Source organism: Trachurus japonicus, chromosome 24, assembly GCF_045865225.1.
Source record: "Trachurus japonicus isolate A0001 chromosome 24, Traja_1.0".
NCBI classification, from domain to species: domain Eukaryota; kingdom Metazoa; phylum Chordata; class Actinopteri; order Carangiformes; family Carangidae; genus Trachurus; species Trachurus japonicus.
The window spans coordinates 20,943,301-20,966,157 of NC_140930.1; the positions used below are offsets into that span (position 1 = coordinate 20,943,301).

The following is a 22,857-nucleotide window of genomic DNA, read 5'->3' on the forward strand; positions in this document are numbered from 1 at the left end:
CTAGCAGTGATGGACATATAGATAGACCAATTAATACAGGCCGACTGAGTGACTGACCAGTTGCCAATGACAGCAACATCCTGAAAGTCTAATGAGACCAAAATCCATCACTGGAAACAACTGATAACTGAGAAACTGGTGAACCAGTTGAACCAGTGGGCTGAATGATGGGCCAGGGGGCTTCCTGTGTGTGATTGATTGACCATCAATCATAGCTCAATCATGGGAAACCATGTGCAAAGAAACACAGCCTGTCAATCTTGTTACAGCACAGAGCTGACTCTCTGGAGAGGCCTCACCTGATGTCATGCACTACCAGCCCCAGTTAATCCATCTTTAAATAGGCTTATATATCAAACACAGACTATAACACTATTGATCAATGTGTGAATTCGGACCTTGGTTTCTATCTCCTGGCCGTCGAAGTTACTCTTTAAAGATCAATGCACTCTGTCTGATGGAAGCTTTTTCTGCGTTGTAACCACAGACACTGCAGCTCTAAGTTTATATCCTTCACCTCTCAAACCACAGTAATATTAGAAGATGGAGCCAGGCCTGAGGCAATTTACCCCCTGTTGTGATTCTTGGTTTCTATTTAGGCCACGGCACCACACAGCAGGTGGGCCTCATCACGATCAATCAACGGATAATGTTTGAAGAGCTATATGATGCTGTTAACAGCAGTAATGATATGAAGGAAGGCTGTCACAGAGGATGTCTACTGCTTTGAATATAAATACCTTCAGACAATACAACAGTGAAGACATAAAGTCTGACAGGAAATAGGATGCTGCTCATGTTGACTCGGTGCTCTACAGACTCAGCAGTACAGGCTCTGCCCCACATCCTAAAGGTTTTCTCTACTCTTAAAATGTCATGTGGTTTGATACATGCTGCGCCGTAGCAACGCAACATGTTAAGTCTTGAATTTAAAGGTAGACTATGAAACTTTCACACATTTGAATGTCTTAAAAATGACTAAATCTGTTTTAAATTACCTAAACATTTCTATTGATTATCGGATGAGAGAAATCTGTGATTTTAAACACTTTAGTGGGTTTCAACTTCAACCAGATGGAGGATTCTAGTCTTAAGACATCTGGATGTGAAGTTATTGGAGAAACAAGCTGAGTAAATGTGAGACAGCTCAGGTCCCAGCTGAGGGAGACATCCTGTCCTGTGTCCACTGGAGGGTGTTGGTTAATTGTGTGTTCCTGGTTTTAATCCTCTGTGTGTCAATTCATCTGCTATATGAAAATCCTGTGGATGTCTGGTTCATAAGTTGTCAGAGCCAGTGACACTAAAGAAATCCAGTTCAGGAAGAGCTTATGGCGGCAAAGGCAACAATTCCCATGATCCCATTCTATTTCATAATGTCAGTCAATGCGATCTTTTGTTATTGTTTTGATTGAGAAGACTCTAGAGGCTGAAGGTACAGACTGTGGTGCATAAAGGGATTTTAGACTCCATGACACATTAGACATTATATAGTACTGTATGTAGGTAACATACATACATACTGGGATGATTAAGGTTATGTGCTCTAAGGCAGTGATTCTCAAACTCTTTTACATCAAGGACTCCAATCTGAAACTAATGAGGCCACAGACCTCCCTCTGATAAAAAGTTGCTTTTCTGTGTTTCATTGCATTTCATTAGGAGTCCAAAACAGCGTAATCTTCCTAAGACCTTACATGATGTAAACACTGAAGCACTGAACTGGGAGGACAATGTTAATGTTGACATGGTGACAGACATGGCTGCAGCCGCGGCGTCGTGGGTGGTGCTCTGCCGTTGTCGTGCCGGTTTGTTCACTTCACATCAGAAATGTTAATGCCACCTCTGCTCTCGTCCTCAACTGCATCATGTGGAAACAGCCTTTATTGTTGAGGACAAACAAACCTCCAAAGGAATTCAGGATATGTAGGGTAGCCGCATTTACATGCAACCGTGTAGTTACAGTGAGGACAACATGACATGAAGTCTGCCAGTGGACAATGAACAGACATCAGGGTTAAAGCCAAACTGCCCTGCCTGTGACAGATGAAGGCAGTCTGTGTGTGTGTGTGTGTGTGTGTGTGTGTGTGTGTGTGTGTGTGTGTATGCCTGCCCATCAGACAGGCTTCAGCAGAAAAACATACAGCTTCTGTCTGACCTTCAGTGTGGATGTGTCTGTATGATATTTAACAAAATATGGCTACAGTTTCAAACTTATACAAAGCGATGTAATCAGAAGAAACAAAAGCAAAACATGAGGATTTATTTTGCTTTTCTTTCTTTGGGACTCTGCATAATAAAAGCCTGATAGTTCTAACTTTAGCCACTTGATCGATGCGAAGTGAATGCAATTAACTACGAGGTGATGTACGAGTCCCAGGTGTCCCAATTTATGGTCAATGGTAATCCAAAGGCTCAATATAATGATATATTTACAGTTTGTTCATACTGAGCTGGCTTCCAGTAGTATGTAACTTACTGGTACTTTGATATTCTGTTGGAAATATGTTAGTATCTATTGTATCAACGTTTTTTTGGCCATTTTTATGTCTTTATTAGACAGGACAGTGAAGAGAGACAGGACAATTGGGGAGAGAGGCTGTGGGAATGACACCCAGTAAAGATTGTCACCCCTATATCTAATATATCAGCCAGTGTAGAGCAGGAAAAATAAGTATTGAATTCATCAACAGTCTTGCGTGGTCAGCATACAGAGAGGCCATGGCAGTTGAGTGTATTACTCATTGGGTTATTCATTTTTAAACAAGTGTATCTAAAGCTCTCTGTCCTCGGCTCTTGGACAACTCTTCTGACTTTTCTTTTGACTGAATTGACAGAAATCCTGCGAGGAGCACCTGGTCCTGGCCCGTTTATGGCGCATTTAGAAGTTTAGAAACACGTCCCCAATGCCGTCAGTATAAGGTTGCAAAGGGAGAGAGCTCTTTGCTTTTTGCTTCTTGTCTGACACCTTGGTAATGAGAAACATTTTTATAGGCCATCAATGAGAACTAAACCAGCTGATATTCATTTGCACCGACAGGGGACAGGATTGTTTTCTATACTGATAGATTCCAGTTGGTTTCTTTCTTTTTGCACCTCCTTTTCTTCATGTGTTCAATACTTATTCCCTGTGTCAGTCCACTTTATTGCACATAACTGAATTTATGGACATATATGTTTAGGTTCCTTTTGTATGTGTGGATTACTTGGGTTGTTACCAACATCTGGTGAAAATTTCATGTCAATAGCTCGATTAGAAATATAATTACCGAGCGAAACATTGAGCCGTTCAATACTTATTTTCCCTGCTGTATGTTAAGACGTTATCATCACTGAGACTGATAGTGCAGGCCAATAGTTAATAGCATAACGGTTTACAGTTTTATAGTTGGAGTGTATGTTAAATGAGCTGCTCTTATCAGCACTTTACAATAGCAGAGTGATTTGGGGTTCTGCATCTTGCTAAAGTAAACTTTGAAATACAGACAGAAAGCTGACCGACCTGTTGGTAACTCCTCTCAGGTAGAGGAGGAAAACAACTTGTAAGTTACTTTCAGTGATCTGTCAAAAACTCAACCAGTAACAAATTGAGAAGACGTCACCATGTCTGCTAACAGACAGAATGAGGCCCCTAACCCCCCTCCTCCACCCATCGGTGGCTGTAAATCAGCTGAGCAGCGGGCGTCTCCCAGCAGTCACAACACAGAGGTTAAAGTAGCACTAATTCCTGTGAGGATGCTCATTAAGCTGCTGGATAAGTCCCCGGGGACCCAAGGCCGGCATATGGCCCCAGCCCAACGGCCGCCCTCTGCCCACCCTTTACCCCCCTCCGCCATTATAATTAAAACCATGTCGCCGCTAAACCTCCAACATGTGGACTGCTGATTGAAACTGCAGCCAGTTATTGACAGTCCAGACTGCCCCGAGCAGAGGAAGCCAGAGCAACATCAAAAAGTTCTCTCTTCTTAGCGCTGGGGTTGGCACCATTTAACAGCACAGAGCCACATGACCACCTCCAGTCCAGTTAGTACGTTAGTAAATAACACATGATGGCAAAGCTGAGCAGGGACATTGAGAACTTGAGGAGGAATCAAAGCACAGCCCATGTGGTGAAGCCAGATAAATGAAGCTCTGTGAGGTGATGGGATCTACAGGCGTTCCCACTCCGGAGCTTTGGCTTTGTGGAGCGGATGGCCTTTGTGCCTGGGTGGGTTGAGTTTAAGCTAATTTTCAAAAACCACAAATGTTTTGGCACGTTGGCTTTATGTCCTGCCACGGCCAAGTGAAAGACGCCATTGTCGTCCATGTCCATAATAAGCCCATCCGAGTGTGAAGCCATTAGAGGGCAGGGTATACCCATGCAGAGAGCTCCTCACAGCTTTGGTGACAATATACCTGTCACGGCTCTCAGCGGGCCGGGCAGTCATTCTAAAGCCTGTCAAGGAGGAGCTACAGCTGCTGTTGTTCCGGCAGCCTGGTTCTCCACCTCTACTTCTTCAAACTGGGCAATAAAAATGATAATTTTCTTCTGCTTGGGCATATGGTGGCCTTGACATTTAATCAGCCTGTATGTAGACACATTTCCGCATTGGAGATTTTACCAGGAAAGATAAGAGGGTGTAGTTAATATCACGACACAACGCAAAATGTAAAACCTTTAAGGGGTAGTTCAACATTTTGGCAGATTCACCTATTGCTATAATCCCTAGTAGGTTCATTACTTTTAATTATCGGTGCATGTTGTTTTGAGATCCGCGGGGCAGAGACGTGAGCTGCTCAGCGAACACAATGGAGGTCTCATCAAATATACAGTCCAACAACTCTAAACGCTCTCATGAAGAAGACCTGCACATTCACCTCACTATGAAATAATCACGTATAATTATTAAGACACATGAAGCAAATACTCTGTCTGGAATGTAGTTCTGGCTATGCATTTGCCTCGAAAACAACTTTGTTTCGTAATGTTACATTATTATTTCATAGCGTGGTGAATGTGGAGGTCACAACTTGTCCACGAGATCATTGGATTGTGTATTTGATGAGTCTGATGAGGGATAGAGGACCTGTACCATTCACCTCCATTGTGTTCGCTGAGCAGCTCACGTCTCTGCCCCGCAGATCTCAAAACAACATGCACCAATAATTAAAGGTAATTAACCTACCCCTATGACTATGGGGATTATGGCAGTAGGTGAATTTGAACTATCCCTTTAAACTACTGCAAGGAAATGTTGTAGGAACCTTACTGTAGACTTTCAGTGGAGTCCAAAAATCTGAGGAGTTAAGTAAAGTAAATTCATTAGTATGCTGCAGCAGATGTGTTGACGGTGGGCAAGTCACTATAACAGGATGAGGTTATGGCATTGTACCATCTGCACAGTAGGGTCATTCTCTCACACACACACACACACACACACACACACATCCTGTAAACAGCAGAAGAGCACGCTGCAGCCGGCATCCAGCTCGCTACTGCTGCTGAACAGAGACAGTATACACATCAACCATGTTACTTCCCCTGTCAAGCAAACAAAGTCAATCAGTGTAAGCAGACAACATGCTGCAGAAATAAATATCCTGGTGGACTCCGGGGCCAAGCTGCCGTCCTCTGCACGCGGCCTCTACCCATGTGACCGGCCTCTGTCACAGGCCGGCTGAGTGTGAGGTCATTAAGATGCTGTGGACGCCTTCACCTTCAGCCTACTACCCACCCAGGCCTCAGGAGATGGATGGAGGAAGGGTGGAAGAGAGGGTGGAAACAGATGATATGATCAATCACCTCATCTTCTAGCTCTTATTGTATAGAGCTCATGTATTGCATTGCAAAAGAGTCAAATTTAAACTTCAAAACAAAGACCAAACTGGAAAGATCCAACCATCCAAGCTGCTGTTGGCAAACTAACCTGCATTTTCAGGCCCATTTTTGCTGCACGCACAGCTCCATGTTTTTTATTTATAGATACTTCCAGTACATTGTTCTGAAACTATTCAGGGGAATGATCTCTGGTAGAAGACACAAAAACACCGACGGCTTCAGCAGAAATAAACAGATCCCACTACAACACAGACTGTACATGTCATGTAGTAGAGCCAGTTGAATGTAACAGGTCCTTATGTTTCTTTGGGTTTTTCTAACTGGATTCTAGACAATGTAGTAAAAACAAGCTTATCTGCCTAATATAACAATAAAGAATGAACATGTTTGTATCCAAGCAATCCTCTGTCATTTTGAAATCTTTTTATGTGGATTGAAGTTTTCGCATTACAGTAGTTCCTCTTGCAGATCACTGTTAAAATTTAGGCAGAATGAACCTGGTGGGTTTGTTATCTTCCAAGACGACAATGAGTGCACATTCACATCATAGAGTACACATGAACCACCTTTTCATGTGGACCAACTAGACATGGTTCATAGTGGAACATCAACTTGCTAAATGATAAGGATTCCCCTTCATTTACAGTTGTGACATCAGCATATTTGATCCCCTGAGCCAGTCAGTCCCTGTTACAGTTCAACCATCCATCTCAGACCTTCTCTGGATCTTGTGCTTAAAGCCCCAGTATGTAACTTATTTGGCTTTTTATTAGCAAAAATCAAATCTGTCTTTCATAAATACGTATTTTACTGAAGTGGAATCATACCTGCATACAAATGAAAGCTTTGTGGTACCTTAGAATGAGTTGTTACAAGTCGTTACAAATACATAAGTGGGCGACGCACCGAACCGAGGCGGCCATGTTGCATGTTACAGCGTGACCGTACAGTAGGTAACCATAGAAACTGAGCGGAGCTGTGGGCTCGGCCTGTTAAAACTGTCACCACTGTGTAGTGTGAGGAAGGACAGAGGCACTGGTGTTGCATTCAGGTGCAGTTAGACAGACGACCGTCGGCAAACCAACCGGATGTCATTTTACTCGACCAGAGAAAGACGGTAAAACAATACCACATCACCATGACAACATTGTCACGCCTGTATTGTTTTGTCTCGTGCTGGTGGACCACTTGTTTACATAGACGCTTGTTTATCCTGTTACATGCAGCGTCTGTTGTCTGTCTGACGTCTGCCCCATTTCACCTGAATGCAACATCAAGAATACGTTCAGATATGCAACTGCACCGCTAGATGGGGGAAATTCCTACGTACTATACCTTTAATGGAGATGTTTCTTCTTTCTGAATTCTAGTCAGTCCAATGAGTTGTTTGTTACTTTAGGTGCAGAGGAATACACTGTGTAATAATCCCTTGACAGAGTTCTCCCAAAATTACATGCAGGCCAGATTGTCCTATTTAATGTGTACGTTCACATGCCAGCACACACATTCAGCAGTGTGTGTACAGGCACATGAAGATGTCACACACAGATATGGTTTCTGCAAACTGGAGCAGCCACTGCAAGCAGGAAGCAACTCTGTCCCTGTTTGCTGAAGGAAGATACCAGGATCCTTTGCACCGCGGCAGCGCTTTGATGTTTCCCCGAGCTGACACGTCTCTCAGCAGGGTCGCACCGCGCCGCCGCCACCGCTGCTAATTCGCTGACGTTTCCACTTTCTCATACAACACAGAACCTCAGCATAGTGATGGTGAGGATGAGAGAAAGCTCTGATGTGAGTGGATCTGATGGTCAACACAGAGAACGCCGTCCATACAGCAGGCTACGCATACGCAACAGCCTTCAAATGGTGAAGGAAGGCCGGGGGGGGGGGCAGTCTATACTCTGGTGACTGCTGGTAATGTGTTACGTTGAGGTTTCATGGGACATCTTTAAGTCTCTGAAACGAGCTACTAGTAGAAAACGGCATGTTTTAGGGAAGTCATTCAAATGTGGAGTCGATACAAGTGCTGAATCCTCTTTGGTTATTATTATTCTTTTAATAAAACACAACAGTCAATCAAAAATTCAAGATTTCACTTTTTTTGCAATAAATTAATTTACTTGTTGCTAGAAATAATTCAGATGTCAAATTGAACTTAGGGTTTTTTTCCGCCTTTAATGGAAAGCACAGCTGAAAAAGAGACAGGAAATTGGGAGGCAGAGAGGGGGGAATGACATGCAAGAAAGGGCCGCTCGATGCGGGATTCGAACCATGGCCACCTGCAGTGAGGACTGTAACCTCAACACATGGGGTGGCTGCTCTACCAAGTGAGCTAAACACCACCCAAAAATTGAACTTTCTAACAATATAAAGGATGAAATTTTGTAGACTATAAACTGGAATGAAAGTAATGTTACCCTTAAGAAGCTTGCTAACTAGCTTCATGCTAACAAGTTACCCTTGAGAGCTAATATTAAGACAGGTAAACATGTAGACTGTTGACTCTTAGGGAATATTTGGCACACCCTTTACTGTATACCAAACTGTTTTGTGTACTTTGTGTTGTCACACTTTGTCTGTTTGTGTGTTTTCATTTTCATATGTCATATTAGAAATTGCTCTGACGAAATGTAAGAGCTGTTTGACACCCTCAAATTACACCTCAATTAACGACCCTACAAGGATAAACATACGGCTTTCGGTGCCATGTTTGAAATTAAAAAAAGTTATGTGCTGTACAAAGAGTGCAGTGCATCCTGTGTGCGCTGTTAGTGGGGGTACATTTCAGTTTGCAGCTCAGATGCTTCACAGATCACTTAATTAGGCGGAGGCGGGAGGAAAGCGAGCAGATGAAAAATGCCACCAGATGTGTCAAACTACACTAAACTGCAAAGCTGCTTTCATTAACGGCAGCACTCGTACTCACTGACTGCGTCTCCTTAAGCATCGGGGCGAACTGGGAACCACAATGGAGCCACAGTCTGAGGGCAACGCTGACATTTCAGTGAATAGTTGCACAGCCCACACTGGCACAGTCATTATCGTGGAGGTAACAAGCAGGGAGGAGGAGAGAGGAGGGAACGCTGGGCTTTGAAGCCGCGAAGAAGCAAAAAGGCGAACACAAGTGTGTGTTTGTCTCGTGGCTGCGAATGATTCTCGCAGTGAATATCAATGTCGGGATAATGTGAGGATAATTACCACCGTGCTGTTTAGCTCCTCTTTCTGCACAATGCAGAAACTCTTAGAGGCAGAGAGAAGCATGAAAACATGATTGGAATCAGTGACTCATTTTCTGTTTCTCACCAGCCTACAACACCACCCACCCACCCAGAACGCTGAAGCGCGCACACACTCACACACACACACTCACACACATCTGCTCCGTGTTCACACAGTGAGTGTTCTTGATGGGCTACTGCTGCAGCTCTGCAGAGCATCCTGACGCTGGCTGTGTTCTGTGCGCCGTGTCCTCCGTATCGCCGCCGCCTCGCACGCCGAGAGGCTCTTCCTGAAAATGCTGAGTCACATGCATGCAAAAACTCTGATTCCGCTCTATAGGAAGGCCGCTGTGCGTGCTCCGCCGCCAAGGCAACACTGGGAAACTGGAGCACACATAATGAAGGAGCTGTTAGCGCAGCGTCGACTGAACATACCTATGAATGTTAAATGCTCAGCTGACTCTGTTCTCCTGGAAGACAACGTCTTGTTCAGCTTTTTCGCTGATAAAGTCTAACCCCCCCAAGAGATCCCCTCTCCATTTATAGTTGTTTGTTGAAAGCTCTGCTGGGTCTTCACAATGTTCTTCTTTATCAGCTCGTCGGAGGTTCCGCTCACACTCGAGAAGAGGAAGCTGCCTCTGACCGGGCCAGACTTCTCCTAGGCTTCAAAAAAAGGTTGCAAACAAGTGAAGCTCACAAATGGATGCTATGTAGAACAGACGGTTCTTGACCTGTGCTGCTCTCCATAGAAATTGCTCAGGAAACTAAAAATATAAAGTCTGACCTCAGTTCTTGTTTTCAGCGGATGTCCAGTTTAGACTGTTAACAGTCTAACAAGTCTATAACATCATAACCTATGATGCATTATCTTTTAATCATCTGGTGACCTCTCATCTTTATCTCTCAGCAACTTCAATTATGAAGGGTATGAGTTCAGTCACATAGTTGGCCAGAAGTCTGTTAGTACCCATGGGTTAGTGTGTCCACTATGTTAGAATCACACCTTCAGGAGCATCTACTTGGAACTGAAATATAATTTCTTGTGATGTACCTTGTATTAAAGTGACCACGAGGACTTTCGGATGTTTTCACACTACATTTCCCATGAGCCTCCGTGCGCACGGTGAAATTCTTGGACTGGCGCAAGACGGACGAAAGCGAAAACATTTGCCAAGAATGTTTTCATTAATCAAGAGTGAAAGTCGGAGGTTGGAAGACGATCAGATGGCGGCGTTATTCCCATGACCCGCCTGGCAGCGTCCGGGAAACCGGAACAAGGAAAAGCTGGGCAAGCCGACCACTAAATAATAATATCAAGACAAAACTATATATATATTGAAAATGGACACATTAACAAGTGTGGGTAACGTAGATTCATCCACATTAATATGAGACTCTTTTATACTCTTTAAATAGTAGCTGAAATTCAGACTATGTTAACTTCCAATCTATTTCCAGGCTGCTGCTAAAATCCTGACGCACAACCACAATGTTGCCTGACAAACATCACCAGACACATGATTCAAGACAAATACTGAGCTGTGATTTCAGCTGGATTTAATGTGATCACTCTGCCCCCACTGAAAAATAAATTAAAACATAAAGGTGGGAGGTGTCGGAAAAGTCAGTAAAACTAGTAACAGGTGCAAAAATGGCAACACTGCTAGTTGACACTAGTACATTTAGAAAGACGACTAATTCGGGAACCACTTCGACACTCAGCCAGCCAATAAGTGACAGGACGACATCACTCAGTCACACAGCGTTCAGCAGGCCCATGGTTTAACTTCATGTTGGTACTGTAGTTCTGGCCCCACCATCGCCATCCAGCCAAAAACCGGTCCTATCGATTTGTGTATGTGAGAAAGGGTTGTACAGTTAGAGTATGTGACGTGGCTGACCTGACATTAACCCTGACCTTACTGCAGCGCTGCGGCTTTAAAGATGGAGGCTGCAGAAACGGACAGCGTGTGAGGTCACACATTGCATAAAGAATAAAACACCTTTTGCTCTTTTGCTGTGGTGTGGGTCAAACATCCAGGTAGCCGCTCGGCTCCAGTGACAGGAAAGGACGCAGGAGGCAGTTTACATATAGTTTCCTCTACTGGGGGACCGCACCACAGGTATGTGTGTGTACTCTGCCTCTGGCAAACAATCTCAGCCGGGGATGGCCAGCTGGTAGCTATCTGTGTATGCTTTAACGAGTGTGTGTGTGTGTGTATATGTGTGTGTGTGTGTGCTTCCTATGACCCACATGCATCTAAAGACAAGGAAAATCCTCCAGAATAAGCATGTGTTGCGTCCATCCATCTGTTGTCAGTGTGCGCACGCAAGGTTATTCTCATATGCGATGTGGGTAAACGCGCCTCCATTCATCTACAAGTGTGTTTGTGTGCGGCTCCGTACGAGTGTGTGTGAGTCCAGTGGAGTGTGCGGCATCATACCTCTGGTTTTCAGCGTGTCAGGGTCTTTATTTCCTCCACATTGCTTTGTGCGCCGCTAAAACCCAGGCCCTGCAGGGAGGGACACACAGATGCTCAATTATTGATCGTCCCATTCAATAAAACATGAATATCAACTGCATGTGCCAACTGCCATCGTTCGCACACTTCTTTGTGAAAATAGGTCTTGCAAATCTTTCCCAGAATGCTTTTGGGATGACGCCGTCTGCCTCAACTTCAGTTAGTACGGCTTTTGCGACCTATTATCACAGTGATCGAATGTGAAACAGTGTGATAAACAGAGCAGGAAGAGGTTGGTAGATCTGACAAGTCAGTGAACAGGCGAGCAACAGGTTTCTGCAAAGTGCACCTGAGCTGCCAGCCTTAATCAAAAGCCGGTGTGATGGCCCCATTTCACTGCTCTGTAGTTTTTCTGTTTTTAGAAATCCATTCATTCACTCCTCCAGGTGTGAATGGGGAGAGTCGGTTGAATGTAGGACATCTCCATTTGGGCAAAAACAAACCTACTCAGTAGCTGTACAGTAAAAGTTGACTGAATAATTCAGAGAAGGAAAATCTGTTCTGAATCAAAGATTATTATTGTCATCTATGTACATAAGTACTGTCCCTTTTTTGTGTTACAATACAACTACAATTAATGACAATTAAGGATTTTCTTTTTCAGCTGGCTTAAAGCAGAAGTAAGCGATCCGGTGGTTTTGTCTAACTTCTTGTCAGCCGATGGAGTTAGCAGTCCCCGCCCTCGTCCCTACGTCACCACATTCACGCGCATCCCTTGGCTGCACACACAGAGAGGACCGCCCCTTTATGCCGTTCTCTCTCCTCATTGGATGAAGGTTGTAGGATACAAGGAAAGTTTTCTCCTCGGCTTACAGCAGAGCAGAGTGACTGACAGACCCGTGTTTCAGACCAAACACTCTATGTAGGGTGCTCTTAAAATCTCTAAAAATGTGTATAAACATTCATTCTTTATATTACTGGGTTTCTACTATCTTAGTCATGTTAAAAATATACAGATTATCCCTTTTATATTGCTTGTAGAAGACAGAGTAAAGTAGGACTTCATTTCCTAGAATCCTCTGGTTTTTCTCGTTTTGCAATAGTCCTATTAAAATAAATATTGTTCATATATTAACTCTGTATTTCATGTATTATATTGTTTAAAAATATTCTATGGTCTTTAAAAAAATGATAAAGGTTAACTTTTCCTGTTTAATAAAAAAGAGACTAGAACATTCTCCGGGAGGAAGTATCACACAGTTGACCGGGACAGTGAAGGAGCTGGCTGCGTTTTCCTCGGCAGAGAGAAAGAAGTCAATGTTTGGAGACTCGGACTAAAGGTTGGCCCAGATATTGCACTGCCAGAGAGACTTTTATCGGTCAGAATATTCTTTTCACGTATCTCAGTTGAGTGTGTTTACTTTACACGACGGTGAAGTTTTACGAGCCGCGACAGCGTGGTCTAGGGCTGTCAAAATTGCTCCAAAATGACGTTTGAATATTCGTTCTAAAAATAACACATAATTCGAATATATTTGAATATCTAATTGCGCATTATGCCAACAGGAGGACAAACTAGTACTACTTGTAGGCTATAGGTTATTTATTTTTATTTTTTTCCAATTTTAACATCTTTGACGATGCCCAGGACATTACAAAATGAACTGGCTCGCGGCTCTCCCGCCCCCCCCAGCCCCCTAACTTGTGTGAGCAATTAAAGCTCCCGACTCTTGTCCGTATAGACAGGCTTCATTCAGTGATTGAAGCGGCGCCGATTCCGTGGGCGCTCCGGTGACCAGGTTGAGCACCCACTGGGGAGGGGGCATTTCTCCGTGCCGCCTCGGCCACTCAGCTGTGTGTCTGTGGGGAGCCCCGTTTCTCATCCAACCATACGCTACCTGCCCGTACACATTCACAGTCAGTCAGAAATCACACAACTTAAACATCATAACAACAACATTAATGCGGGGTCGCTACAATATTTTCAGTTGTGCAGTCAGCTATTTCCCCACTCAGTTTTTTTTCCCCACTGTTTATTTAATATTCAAATATTAATTTTCACATTCGAATCTCGGGTTTTTTTTAATATTTGAATATATATTCAAATTTAGAATATTCGTTGACAGCCCTAGCGTGGTCTCTGCCCTTATCTCCGTACATTAGCTTAGCAGTGTTGTTATCAGTTAGCTCCTCGGCAGAGAAACCAGACTGCTGCACAACACGGACAGAGGAAGTCGCCACTAGTGTTGGGCGATTTTGACATTCTCAGATCGTCCCAATCGCCCTCCCTGGAGATCGCCGATAGACCTATCTACCGCCGGGGTCCGGGGGGGGGGGGGGGGTCGGCGGCGGCGGCCGTTCCACGTGTTAGTTCGACTGGGGGGGGGGGGGGGCGAGTATCGCTTTTACCGTGCCCTGCTGTCATGCTGTCATGCATGCGCACTTCTCTCTCTCTCTGTGTGTGTGAGGGCTAATAACGGAGAAAGAGCACTATGATCAATGAACGGAACACTATTGCGTTGCCGAAAGCCGAAAAATCTATTCATGGCGGACGTAATTTATTTGTGGCATATCAGTGAACACGTCGTCGGGCTGTGACATACAGGGCTGGTGTCGGCAGCCTAGTCACAGCCACAACACCAGCTAAACGTGTTTCCTCAAATTTGAGGCAGAGTGGCCACCCTGTTTACCACAGAGATGTTGTGTGCGGTCATATGACTACCTGGCTCCGTCTGATTGGACGTCGCCAGTGGCTGCATTTGATTGGTGCAACACTGTCATTTGACAGAGTATCTGTTGGAAGCAGCCAGAGAAGCGGCTTCATTAAAACAAAACAAACAGATCGCGCATTAGATCAATAAAAAAGTAGCGAGTATGTGTGTGTGTAAAATCGGCAAGAAAACAAAACATCGCCGATCGTCCTTCCAATCGCCGATAGACGATTGGATCGCCAATCAGCACAACCCTAGTCGCCACCGGACATTCGTGCGGGACTGGACGGACCGGACGAGCGGACGAGTCGACAGCAGGGAACGAGGACGTGTCGCAGGTATCCGGAGCTACGAGAGTCGGCGGGGAGCTGTCTGGACATCGCTCTGCGGCCTGGCTGGCTACACCGCCATGTTGTTTCTACACTGAGAGGTTGTGTGAGTACTTGACATTGGAACGATACCGAGTGCAGGATACAGGCACGGGACTGTGTTAAAACAGACTCGGTTTCAAAGTTAACTCTTCTTCTCACAACTGGATAAAACTTCATGTGCACCAACGCTTCAAATGGGCCCCAACGGTTAGGGAAAATTATCCAAGCGCTTGGGTTAGACTTTTTCTGGTATCATTATCATCTGTGTGAACTGTGAAAAATACTGTGGTACAGGTGTGGGTACAATTACTGTGTTTTGAATGCACAAAAGCACTATGGTTGATATTTCTATGCATTTGGGTTATTGAAATCACATTTTGAACAGTTAAAAGGTGTGAATACAGTAAGTGAATGGTTTATTAAAAAGATAACCATATTTTGATTTGGTTTAAAACTAAGCTAAAAGATCCCATTCATAGGTTTATTGTTTTCATTTAAAAGATTGGGTTCAGCTCAAATTAAAAACATTTCATTGATGTGAGGTAACTGAAAGGGTTAAAAACACTCTTCTGATTAAAACTTAGATATAGCCTATCTGGTGATTAAAAATTATTGGTTGGTTGAAATAAACTAAAAACTGTTCTATTGATTTAAAAAGGGTAAAGAGAAAGCATTTTGAGGCTTCAGGTATTACTGTATTGATTTAAAGGGTACAAGTGTTTTTGTTTTGTTTATTTTCTATTTGCTGAAGCTTTGCTAAATTTAAAGGTATAATTCCAAAACAATCTAAAAGGGTTTAATAAAAATAAATGTTTGTGTCATACCTTTTACATATTGTGGTTTAACATTCTTTTAAGAGTCATTTGTATTTCTGAGGGCTTACATAATTTTTCCTAACACATAGCATAGTAAGTTTTCAGTGGAGGCACCGCGCTAGTTATTTTCCTTTTTCCCACTCTAATGGTAAAGTCCCTTGTTTAATTCAGAACCACAGCGAATTCACCATCTTTAGCTGAGAACCTAGGACCTGTTTTATTTTATTGGGTGTGACCACAGTGTAGATATAAACACTAAGGGAAAAAGGGGTTACATATAAGTGATTGCTGTCGGAAGATAGAACTATTTAAGACTTATATTAACACAAATATTCCGCTTACTTCTGCTTTAATTGTGAACAAGACTGTTACATGGACTGTATAACGTCTGAATGAATGTATAGGTGACCAACTGTTTGTTCTGTGTCTCTCTGTATGTTGTCTATGTTCCTTCTATAAAAATAAAGTCCAAAATAAAGAAAAAAAGACTGTAACATGGACTGAAATAAATATGGAGTAAAAAACAAACATCAGAGCAGCCAGATTTATGTGACTAGATTAAAATAGGAAATACACCTGTAATGTGTAATTGATAAACTAAATCAATTTGTTTCAATTTGTTTAAAAAAACTAATGTTGTCATGGCTGTCTGCCTCCACAACTCAGACTAGTGTAGGATCACATCTCTGTTTATCAGATCAAATATGAACTACTAATAGCCATGTGGAGTCTTGATGGTCTGGCTAAAAAGTTTTGTGATGTCACCTTGACCTTTGACCTTTAGGCTCCAAAATCTAATCAATTCATGCTTCAGTGCAGGTGAATGGCTTTTTGTTTTGTTTTGTTTTGTACCACAATTTGAAGAAATAACCTCAAGGCTGGAAACATTATGCCAAAAAAACATCCAGGATCAAACCCTGCCCTGTACCAACATGTTTAATGCATTCAATTATAGTTTGACTCCTGAAACATCTCTGTCAGTCAATTTTGAGAGTCTTCACTAACTTCTACAGTGGAGAGAACAAGTGCTTTGTAAAACCTCAGAGTTGAGCTGTAGAATAAGTGTAGTAAAACCATTTAGAGCTGCCATGGAAGTACTCCGATCTTTCACTTCTCTTGCTTTTGTATTTTTCTGCTGATGCTTTGATTGAGACAGCCTTCAATAACTCTGTCATCAGACTATGTCCTTTGTACATTTCAGAACTGTGATCAAAAAAAAAAAAAAACACAGCCCAAGGAAGCAGAGCGCAGACCTAACCCATCATCGGGAGCTTACATGGCAACTTTTCTTTCACAGATAAATCTCCCCCAAGCATGGACAAACTTAACAGTAGCTGCCAGCTCTTTGACTGATGGCAGAATTACACAGCGGAGTCATTGTGTGGCAGCGGGGTCGGGGGGTTAACTGAACAGTGCGCCTCCTAACTGCCCTTTCTTTACAAAAGACGTGCTTGTCTCCGCTGCCAAATATGGTCCAACTCATTAGCTGCTGCTTTGACTTGAAAGCTCGCCCTTTGCTAATCTAATTTAATCTCTCTCCGTAGCTTCACTCATTGTTGGAGGAGCGATACAGACACTGCAAGTGCATGCGGCTTTCTGCGATGTGATGCAACTGTTTGCTCTGCAACAGCAGCCGCCCACGAGGAAAGTTCCCGCTGCTGCTGCTGCTTTATGTTTGTGGGGGTCTATTACACACAAATTTCCTGTTATTGGCTGCAATGGGCCTCCACAGGGTAAACAATTCATTTGACTTAAGTGAGTTGATTATATCTAAACAAGATCAATACACATGGAGCAGAGCATGATGGGGAAACAATCTGAAAAACACATTAGTTTGTGCGTTGCCTTTTTTATCTGTGCAGTGCAGATGTGCTCAAGTGTGACGGTCATTAGACTGTCACTACATCAACCAACATCATGGTGCCAAACACTTAACACACTGTGACACTGCCCTCTGTTTAGGCTGCTATTATTTTTGATCAATGATGAGATCACGATTATTTAACACAATGACTCATTTACTTTGGAAACGCTGCAACGCCACACATTTATTCAGCCTTTGACAACAAGCACATTTACAGTGGACTGCATGAAAAGTGGATGATGGAATGAATTTGGATGGCGGGAAATGATGAGACACAATAACCATTTTAGCTCAATTATCAAAATTTGTAAATTAAAATAAAATTAGAATGACTCCCAGCCCTACCTGCTGTTTTTAAAGGGATAGTTCAACATTTTGGCAAATTGGCCCATTGCCATAATCCCTATAGTCATAGCAGTAGGTTCGTTAACTTTATTTGTCGGTGTATGCTACTTTTTAAACGGCGGAGCAGAGCCGTGAGCTGCTCAGAGCTACGCTACGGAGGCTCATGGGATTTCTTGGTTTCCCTCATCAAACTCATCAAATACACAATCCAACAACTCCAAAACGCTCTTGTGCACAAGTTGTGACCTGCACATTCACCACGCTATGAGATAATAACGGAACGTTACCAGACAGAGTTGTTTTCAAGGTACTGTAAATGCAGAAACTGCTTGCCGAAAAACTCAGCGTAGTAAGGGAAACCAAGAAATCCCATGAGCCTCCGTAGCGTAGCTCTGAGCAGCTCGCGGCTCTGCTCCGCCGTTCTAAAAATAGTTTGCACCAACAATTAAAGGTAACGAACCTACTCTTATGACTATAGGGATTATGGCAATGGGCCAATTTGGCAAAATGTTGAACTATCCCTTTAAAAAAACACCACTTTTATTTCAAAATCCCCGTGTCTAAGAGCTGAGTGGCAGAGCTGTGGGTGCAGATGGAGAGATACAGTAGGGTAGAAATGATGTGGCCTCTGAACATAAACGGAAGAAGAGATAGTGAAGAGCAAAACAAAGACAATGAGGACAACAGGAAGAGAAGTGATTTGTTCAGACACCTCCTCTCCACTTTGGTCTGTTTTTTTTTTGTTTTTTTACACACTCTTAAGACGTCACACACACACACACACACACACACACACACACACACCTCTGTACTCTCCTCTTCAGCACGCACGCTGCAAGGTCAGAGAGTATTGTTTCAAATCCACTGTTACTATAGTGGGAGTGGGACGGACGGGAGTTAAGTGCAGGTAGTGTTCAAATGTTCAGCCAGACACAAACCAGCGTTTTTTTCAGCTGATGGTTTGAGCCGTGTGTTTATTTTAGAGTTGTGTGAGGGTGTCCTGAAATACTCCGGCTGACCTCAGTGTGTGAGTGAAACATGTGATTTAAGTCTTCTTTACCAGCAGAAAATTGCCATTTGGCTTCTCCCCACAACGTCTGTGGACTCCGTCCTCGCCTCTGCTCTCAGGCTGTCATGGCGACTGGTTCCCAGCAGGCTTTGCTGTGAGTCTTGTGCATCTACCCCCCAACCCCGCCACCCCGGCCCCGGAGGCAGAACCGACTCTTGTCTTTTCATCAGCCCCCCCCCCCCCCTTCTAATACAACATAATGGCAGCGGGGCTACAGGGCAAGTCATTCAGCCACACTGAGCTGTCACATGACCCAGCCGAGGCACAACGGCCTCAGTCACTCTGCTGCTGCTGCTGCCTGGCGACTGGGGCAGATGAGTGGGCTGCTGCTGGACTGCAGTGACACACAGCAGGATCCACACAGACCTACCAGACCTCTGGGCAGGAAGGCAAGTGCTAAACTGCTCAGCCAGAGTCCAGGCAGGGAAAATCAGGCTTTGTGCTGATTTTTTATTTCAATTTGCTCCGTTTCCTCCTCCCAGGAGGCTCGGAGCCAAGTCCTTTCACTGTATGGATCTATTAAAGGAACTGTCATCGCCACAGACTCTGTCTGAAGGCCTGCAGAGGCTACATCATACTCAGCCAATCACACAGCACTGTCTGGTCTCTGTTAAAAGCCTTTTTTTCAGTGATGCAACTTGACCATTATATTATATGTTAATTATTTTGTCACTGATTCACTATATTACTATTACACTATAACAACAAACTGAGTTGTTACTGTAGTTTCCATCACGGCTCATCCAGAGAATATAAATGTGTTTTGTGATTTCACATTGAGCCCTTGACTAAGGATTGGTGTCATTGGTGTCATACGATTTTAATTGTGGCTCTACTTTTATTGATACTGTTTTACAATCTGGTACTGTTATAGGGGACATATTATGGTATTACCACTTTCTGAAGGCTCTTTGTCTTACCTTCCAACAAAATGTGAGAATTTACAAAATATCTTTAATGTGCAGGCTCCCAGATTTAAGTCCATGCGGTTTTATGAGCTGTTCCCTCTATTGTCTTCCAGTGATGGTAGTAGCTTTCTAATTTGCATAACCCCACCCCTACCTGGTAGCAGTACAAGGGGCGGGGCAAGCAGTGGTTCATTTGCATTTAAAGGGACAGACACTGAAACCAGCCGTTGTGAACAGGGCTGTTTAGAGAGGATGAAAAGAGCTGTGATGTTTGATCTTTGGGGGATTTAGACCAAAACATGTCACAGACATGTCTTTAAGACACCTGGGAACTATTTTAATTTGTGGAAAAGGGGCATAATATGTCTCCTTTAATAATACGTTTTGTTACTTTGTAAGAAAAGAAAAATAAAAAACAGAATTTTTTTCCCCCACACGTATTATAATTTAATTTACTTTATGAAAATGTTTCTAGACTAAATCATTCTTAATTACTATCAATCAATTAAAAAAAAAGTCAAAAATGTCAAAAATGAAAATAATTGTTGTTTCCAGTATTACTCAAATACAACAACTAAAGACTGAGGCTACATCCACACTACAAGGTTTTCATTTTAAACAGTGGTTTTAACGATCTGCGACCAGACGAGTACTTCAGCTCTGTATCACAGACACGTCCATACTGCCACACCTGAAACACATAGTGTACACATTGCAACTGATGTAAACAGGAAGCAGACTGTCCTGCTCTGCAATTGATTAGTTACAGAAATACTACCAACAACAAGGAACAGTAAAGAACTAAGATGGGAGAAAAAATGCAGAATTTAACAACAGCGAACTGCAGCAAAGACAACGTGGTCGGTAAGACTTTTACCTCAAGGCAATGGGGTTACTGTGATGTCAGTGCTTGAAAATGCCTCAGTAGCGTGGACAGTAGGTGGAAACATAGCAGATGTTTCCAAACAAATTGTGTGGATGTAGCAGAAAAAAAGATGGAAACATTACACAATATTACAAAGCCAAAGGGCCACTAATTCATCTTCTGTTCAGGTGCTTTCAGATTCAGATTAGGGATGCACATTTTGAATTTTTTTTCTGACCGATAACCGATGCTCGTTAACCGATTATTAACCGTTAACCGATAAGATTAAGATGCTTGCGGTGCACGGCAAAAAAAAAAAATATCGCTCCAATTTTTTTTTTTTTTTTTGGGCCGTTAAATACACACGTGCGCTGCGACAGAGCAGCGCCACATCCACTGTGCTCTGTCTCAGCTGATCGCGCTCATATGGAGGTTAGATCGTCCAATGTAGAACTGTTTTTATAAAGTGCAGCCAAACACCAGGCTGAAGGAAGAGCAGAGCTCCTCTGACAGCTCCTCTGTGGAGCTGCAGGAGAGCTGCAGGTGAACAGGCTGGAGAGCAGCGACGTCCTCGTCCTCTTTTTTTTCTTTCTCAGCGCCGTAGTTACAGGTGATTCACATATGTCCGTGTAGGCTACATTTATTGTCTGAGCTTCCTTCATGGGGGCTGCTGCACATACTGTCAGTCCTCCTGTGTAACTTTTTGCTACGAAATATGACTGAAGGCACGTGAACTCTGCACGTGTCGACACGCCCCCATGAGTTGACGACATAAGGACCTAATAATAATAAAAAAAATAACCGATAGTATTAATCGGTCAAAGTTCTTGTTATCGGTTAACGGTTAAAGGTTAATCATGTGCATCCCTAATTCAGATTGTCCTCTTACATAGATACAGACATGGTTAATACCTCCTCAGAAGTTAGCTCTTGAGGAGAGGAACAAACCTCTGTTCTACAAAGTCACTATCTGACTCCCTCAGTGGCTTTCCATCCCTGAACATAGCCACTCGTACTCTCTGGGGACCGGGGCCAAGCCGGAGGTGCCCCGCTGGGCAACTGCTTTCCCTCTGCACCACAGACGAGTTCCCTATGCAATTTATTGTGAAGCTTCATCGTCAGCCGCCCACTTCTGGTTCATTTCAGGGCTAGTCTCTAAAGGGTAAGTAGGACTCTTTGCCATTTCAATAATAGCTGCATTTGCAAAGCTTACAGCTGCAGGCTACAGCCTTTACATGGATTTAGAGCAACCTTACAGACGGTGGGGTAGTTCAGTAGTGGTAATAGATTCAGCTGCCTGTGGTTTTTCTAAAACGTTGCATGAAGTTTCGGGTAAAGGTGTGACATCCTGGAACACTAATTAAACTCTCATTAAAATCCTGAACGTTTCATCTGTGTTCCCATGAGCCCTGACAGATGGGATTTGATTGACAGGTCAGGACTGTCAGTGGGCTGCCAGCCCTCACAGAGAGGCTGACTGAGGCCTAGTCCACACGAGCCCGGGTATTTTTGAAACCGTGAACGTATGTTACACGTCATAGCTGCACACGTGCTGATGTAAACACTGCAGCTGCAGAGGTTGTTTGCAGCGGTTTGCAGGTGAGCTCGCAAAAATGGAGGTGACAAAGTGGATTTTTATCACTTTTTTTTAATTTATTTTTTTACATCATCTAAATGCTATTTGTATAGTTTTTCGATGAGAAAAATATAACGAAACGGTCGTCAGTCAGCTCCAAACTCACCCTCAATCACAGACCACAGCTGGTTTTCCTCAGCAGCCAGGTGATGCACACAGCACAACAACACAGCACACAACAACACACAGCACAAGAGTCAAGACACAGCACAGCAACATGTGCAGGCTGCTGCAGCAGTGCACGTCAAAGGGACATCGTCGAAAATAAAATAAATAGGCTACATTTTTATTAAATTAATTAATATTTAATTGTTGGACTTGGAGTCTGTGAAATAAAGCTATAACACGTAGTTTTGAAATGGTTTTTGCGCAGCCTTCCACACGTGCATTGCGTCACTTGGTAGCGGATTTCACGGTTGCGTGTGTACAGAGTGTTTTTATTACACCACTGGTGTGGACGCGAAGCAAAACTCCGGTTTCAAAAATACCCGGGCTCGTATGGACAAGGCCTGACAGACGCTGCTGAAGAGTGGATTATAATGGACAATTATCCACACAGCAGATTAGGCCTCCAGTGCCCGACCTGCATGGGCCATCTGCATTTACTGTGGGGTGCTGTCAATTACAAATTCATATATCTGTTCAAACATGAGGAAAAAAAGATATTCCAACTGTATTGACACGCTTGAATTAAAATCTATAAGAGTACCCGAACATCTTGTCAACTTCACAATGAACTTGACCTATTGCCTGTCTTATTGACGTATTAGTAAAGATC

The 22,857-nt window shown here is 43.4% G+C and overlaps 2 protein-coding genes across 7 annotated transcripts in view; both read right to left on the reverse strand.

Moving 5' to 3' along the window:
- The window catches only part of fynb (FYN proto-oncogene, Src family tyrosine kinase b), a 99,125-nt gene that overhangs the window by 68,089 nt on the left and 8,179 nt on the right, over window positions 1-22,857 (reverse strand). For 3 of the 6 annotated variants that reach the window (XM_085771755.1, XM_085771753.1, XM_085771751.1), the window contains exon 2: window positions 11,478-11,546. The exons of the other annotated variants lie outside the window; for them this stretch is intronic. The gene's annotated coding sequence lies outside the window, so the exon portion shown is untranslated. The remainder of the gene's footprint in view (window positions 1-11,477; window positions 11,547-22,857) is intronic. 6 annotated transcript variants of the gene reach the window in all.
- The window catches only part of LOC146961940 (organic cation transporter protein), a 55,776-nt gene that overhangs the window by 12,283 nt on the left and 20,636 nt on the right, over window positions 1-22,857 (reverse strand). The gene's annotated exons all lie outside the window — the stretch shown is intronic.